We start from the raw sequence: 6248 nt of genomic DNA, 5'->3' as shown, positions 1-6248 counted from the left end.
TCACGCAATACATGAGCGTGAGCCATGGATATAGCACTATAGGTGGAATAGAGTGTGGTGGAGGTTGTGAGGTAAAAAGGAGGAGATGGTCACATCGACTCGGCGTATCAATGGGCTATGGAGATGCCCATCAATAGATATCAATGTGAATGAGTAGGGATTGCCATGCAGCGGATGCACTAGAGCTATAAGTGTATGAAAGCTCAAAAACAAAACAAGTGGGTGTGCACCCAACTTGCTTGCTCACGAAGACATAGGGCAATTTTGAGGAAGCCCATCATTGGAATATACAAGCCAAGTTATATAATGAAAATTCCCACTAGTATATAAAAGTGACAAAACAAGAGACTCTATCATGAAGATCATGGTGCTATTTTGAAGCACAAGTGTGGAAAAAGATTGCAGCATTGTCCCTTCTCTCTTTTTCTCTCATTTTATATTGTTTGGGTCTTTGGCCTCTTTTTTTCTTTTTTTTTTCTTTTTTTGGTGGGCATCTTTGGCCTCTTTTTTTATTTCCTCACATGGGACAATGCTCTAATAATGATGATCATCACACTTTTATTTACTTACAACTCAACACTTAGAAAAACAATGACTTTATATGAAATGCCTTCGGCAGTGTACCGGGATGTGCAACGATCTAGCTTAGAGTATGACGTTGAAACATCTCGCTAGCTATCTTACGATCATGCAATGGAAAAATGAAAATGATGGCACATATCATGAGACAGAACGGTGGGAGTTGTATGGCAATATATCTCAGAATGGCTATGAAAATGCCATAATAGGTAGGTATGGTGGCTGTTTTGAGGAAGGTATATGGTGGGTTTGTGCACAGGCGAAAGTTGCGCGGCACTAGAGAGGCTAGCAATGGTGGAAGGTGAGAGTGCATATATACCATGGACTCACATTAGTCATGAAGAACTCATATACTTATTGCGAAAGTTTTATTAGTAATCGAAACAAAGTGCTAAACGCATACTCCTAGGGGAAGGGTTGGTAGGTGTTAACCAACGCGCGATCCCGACCGCCACACAAAGGATAACAATCAATAAATCAATTATGCTCCGACTTCCTAACATAGCGGTTCACCATACGTGCATGCTACGGGAATCACTAACCTCAACACAGGTATTTCTAGATTCACAACACCCTACTAACATAACTCTAATATCACCATATCCACATCTCAAAACTAATTGTGAGGAATCAAACTTCTCTTACTAATCAATGCACTTGAATATGAAAGTTTTTATTATATCCTCTTTGGATGCCTATCATATTTAGGACTAATTTCATAGCACACGCGTTACTTAGAGAGAGCACTCTCAAAATGATATAAGTGAAGATCGAGAGTTTTTATTTCTACAAAATATGACACCGCCGTGCTCTAAAAAGATTTAAGTGAAGCACTAGAGCAAAATTATCTAGCTCAAAAGATATAAGTGAAGCTCATGGGAGCTAAATTGCCTAGCTCAAAAGATATAAGTGAAGCTCATTGAGCATTCTAACAAATTCACGATGTGTGCATGTCCCTATCAAAAGGTTGTGCAGAAAGGATGATTGTGACAAAACAAAAAGCAAAGAATCCTATAATACATGAAGCTCCAAGCAAAACACATATCATGTGGTGAATAAAAATATAGCTCCAAGTAATGTTACCGATGGATTGAAGACGAAAGAGGGGATGCCTTCCCGGGGCATCCCCAAGCTTAGGCTTTTTGGTGTCCTTGAATTTGGCTTGGGATGACTTGGTAATCCCCAAGATTAAGCTCTTTCCACTCTTTATTCCATTGTCCATGAGAACATCACCCAAAACTTGAAAACTTCACAACACAAAACTTAAACAGAAACTCGTGATCTCATTAACATAAGAAAACAAACCACCAACTCTTTAGGTACTGTAGTAAACTTAATTTCCATTTATATTGATGTTATATTACTGTATTCTCACTTCTCCATGGCTCGTACGCCCCGATACTAACCATAGTTTCATCAAAATAAGCAATCAACACAACAAAAACAGAATCTGTCAAAAACAGAACAGTCTGTAGCAATCTGTATATTTCGTATACCTCTGGTATCCCAAAAATTCTGAAAACTTACGACAATTGGGGAACTTTGCATATCAATCAACAGAAAAAATAATCAACTTAAAAGCTCTTTCTGGATAGTAATTAAAAATAATTTCGTGAGCACAAAGTTTTTGTCTTTTTCAGCATGATTAAACAACTATCACCAAAACTAATCATAAAGGTTCTACTTGGAACAAACACTAACTAAAACATAAAAAACACAATCATAACATAATTATGATGGTGTGTACTCAACAAAACATAAAGTCAAAAGCAAAAATAAATTTATTCATTGGGTTGCCTCCCAACAAGCGCAATCGTTTAACGCCCTTAGCTAGGCATAAGGCAATAGAATCAAGTATCGTCATCTTTAGTGCTCAAACCATAAGTAGCTCTCATCATGGATTCATAAGGAAATCTTATTTTCTTTCTAGGAAAGTGTTCCATGCCCTTCTTTAATGGAAATTGAAATTTAATATTTTGTTCCTTCATATCGATAACAACACCAATAGTCCTAAGGAAAGGTCTACCAAGAATCATGGGACATGTCGGATTGCAATCAATATCAAGCACAATGAAATCTACGGGCACATAGTTCCTATTTGCAGTAATAAGAACATCATTGATCCTTCCCATAGGTTTCTTAATAGTAGAATCCGAGAGATGCAAATTAAGAGAGCACTCATCAATCTTATTGAAACCTAGAACATCACATAAAGATTTTGTAATTGCGGAAACACTAGCACCCAAAACACACAAAGCATGACATTCATAATTTTTAATCTTGATTTTTATAGTATAGTAGGTTCCCACTCATCATGAAGTTTTATAGGAATAGATATTACCAACTCAAGTTTCTCTTCAAGAGATTTCATCATAGCATCAACGATATGATTGGTAAAAGCCTTATTTTGGCTATAAGCATGTGGAGAGTTTAGCATGGATTGCATCAAGGAAATACATTCAACCAAAGATCAACTATCATAATTAAATTCCTTGGAATCCAAAGTAGTAATTTCATCACTACTCAAAGTTTTGATATCCTCTACTCCACTTTCAGTACTTTTAGCCTCAAGATAAATAGACTCTGAATCATTGGGGCGTTTCTCAACCAAAGTGGATTCATATCCAGCCCCATCATCATTAGTATTGACATTAGAAAACAAGGATTCAATAGGAGTCACACCAAGCACTTTAAGATATTCGTGATTCTCATCACGAGAACACGCCTTTTTAGGCCATTCATGTCTAGCACGAATTTGGGCGGTTCTTTCTTTACTCTCATTCATGGAAACACACATAGATTTCAAGGTTTCATCCATATTAATCTTGGGAGGAGCACATCTCAATTTTAAAGCATCAATATCAAGAGACATTCTATCAACAGTCCTAGCCAAGTCATCGATTTTAAGCAGTTTTTCTTCTATGGACGCATTGAAAATCTTTTGCGAATTGATAAACTCTTTAATATTACTCTCAAGATCAGAGGGTAATTTATTATAATTTCCATGAGCATTGTTGTAGGAATTGCCAAAATTGTCAGAGGGATTACTAGGAAAAGGCCTAGGATTAAAGTTACCTCTATAAGCATTGATGTTACCAAAATTATTCCTACCAACAAAATTAACATCCAAACTTTCATTGCAATTCTCAATCAAGGAAGACAAAGGCATATCATTTGGATCTAAAGGGGCACTTTTACTAGCGAAAAACTGCATTAACTCATCCATCTTAGCACTCAAAGAGTTAATTTCTTCTATAGCATGCACTTTTTTACTAGTAGATGACCTTTCAGTGTGCCATTGAGAATAATTTGTCATGATATTAGCTAGGAGTTTTGTAGCTTCTCCTAGTGTGATTTCCATAAAAGTTCCACCAGAGGCAGAATCCAAGATATTTCTAGAAGCAAAATTCAAACCAGCATAGAAAATTTGTATAATCATCCAAAGACTCAGGCCATGAGCGGGACAATTTCTAATCATCATTTTCATTCTCTCCAAAGATTGTGCAATATGTTCATGATGTAGTTGCTCAAAATTCATGATATCATTACGGAGAGAGATAATCTTAGCCGGTGGAAAATACTTGGAAATAAAGGCATCTTTACACTTGTTCCATGAATCAATACTATTTTTCGGTAAAGATGAAAACCAAGTTTTTGCTCGATCTCGTAATGAGAACGAAAATAGCTTCAATTTAACCATATCATTATCCACATCTTTCTTCATTTGCATATCGCATAACTCAATAAAGGTATTAAGATGGGATGCGACATCTTCACTAGGAAGGCCGGAAAATTGCTCTTTCATAACAAGATTCAACAAGGCAGCATTAGTTTCATATGATTCCGCACTAGTGGAGGGAGCAATTGGAGTACTAATAAAATCATTGTTATTAGTATTGGAGAAGTCGCACAGTTTAGTGTTTTCAGACATGGTGACTTAGCAAGCGGACAAGCACACAAGCAAACAAAAAGCAGGCAAAAGAAAGGGCGAACAAAAAAGGCAAATATTTTTGTAAATTTTGTTTTTTTAGAAATGGGGGAGAGGAAAACAAGAGGCAAAAGGAAAATAATGTAAATGGATGAGATGAGTTTGTGATAGGTACTTGGTAGATATGCTTCACTTGAATACTCCCCGGCAACGGCGCCAGAAATTCTTCTTGCTACTTCTTGAGCTTGCGTTGGTTTTTCCCTTGAAAAGGAAAGGGTGATGCAGCAAAGTAGAGATAAGTATTTTCCTCAGTTTGAGAACCAAGGTATCAATCCAGTAGGAGTATCAAGATGAGGCACCAATGAACCTGCGCAAAAACAAACAAACTTGCACCCAACGCGATAAAGGGGTTGTCAATCCCATCACGATTATTTGCAAGGTGATATCTGAAGGTGATAAAAGGTAAAAACAAATAAAAAGTGCAGCAAAGTATTTTTGGTATTCTTGTAGATCTGAATATATGATGTGTAAAATAGACTCGGGGGCCATAGTGTTCACTAGAGGCTTCTCTCATGATAGCAAGTATTATGGTGGGTGAACGAATTACTGTCGAGCAATTGATAGAATCGCGCAAAGTCATGACGATATCTAAGGCAATGATCATACATATAGGCATCACGTCCGAGACAAGTAGACCGATACTGTGTGCAACTACTACTATTACTCTACACATCGACCGCTATCCAGCGTGCATCTAGTGTATTAAGTTCATAATAAACAGACTAACGCCTTAAGCAAGATGACATGATGTAGAGGGATAAATTCATGCAATATGATATAAACCCCATCTTTTTACCCTTGATGGCAACAACACGATGCGTGCCTCGCTACCCCTTGTGTCACTAGGTGAGGACACCGCACGGTATGAACCCAAAATGAAGCACTTCTCCCATTGCAAGAATTATAGATCAAGTTGGCCAAACGAAACCCATAACTCGAAGATAATTACAAGGATACGAAATCATGCATATAAGAAATCAGAGGAGACTCAAATAATATTCATAGATAATCTGATCATAAATCCACAATTCATCGGATCTCGACAAACACACCGCAAAAGAAAGTTACATCGGATAGATCTCCATGAAGATCATGGAGAACTTTGTATTGAAGATCCAAGAGAGAGAAGAAGCCATCTAGCTACTAGCTATGGACCCGAAGGTTTGTGGTGAACTACTCACGCATCATCGGAGAGGCAATGGTTTTGATGAAGAAGCCCTCTGTGTCCGAAACCCCCCTCCGACAGGGCACCAGAACGGTCCCGAGATGGGATCTTGCGGAGACAGAAACTTGCGGCGGCGGAAAAGTGTTTTCGTGGCTCTCTTTTTAGGTTTTGGGATTTTAGAGAATTTATAGGTGAAAGAGGTAGGGAAAAGGAGGCACGTGGGGCCCATGAGCCTGCCAGGCGCGCCCCCCTAGGGCGTGCCTAGGGGGCTCGTGACCTCCCTCGAGACCTCCTTCCTTGGTTCTCAAGTCCTCTGCGTATCTTCTGTTATGGAAAAAATCATGCCGCGGGTTTTATTCCATTTGGACTCCGTTTAATATTCTTTTCTGAAAAAGGTCAAAAACACGGAAAAAACAGAAACTCGCACGAGGCACTGAGTTAATAGGTTAGTCCCAAAAATGATATAAAATGGCATATAAATGCATATAAGACATCCCAAGATGATAATATAATAGC

Source organism: Hordeum vulgare, chromosome 4H (assembly GCF_904849725.1).
Source record: "Hordeum vulgare subsp. vulgare chromosome 4H, MorexV3_pseudomolecules_assembly, whole genome shotgun sequence".
In the NCBI taxonomy this organism is placed as follows: Eukaryota; Viridiplantae; Streptophyta; class Magnoliopsida; order Poales; family Poaceae; genus Hordeum; species Hordeum vulgare.
This window is presented reverse-complemented; position numbering follows the sequence as displayed.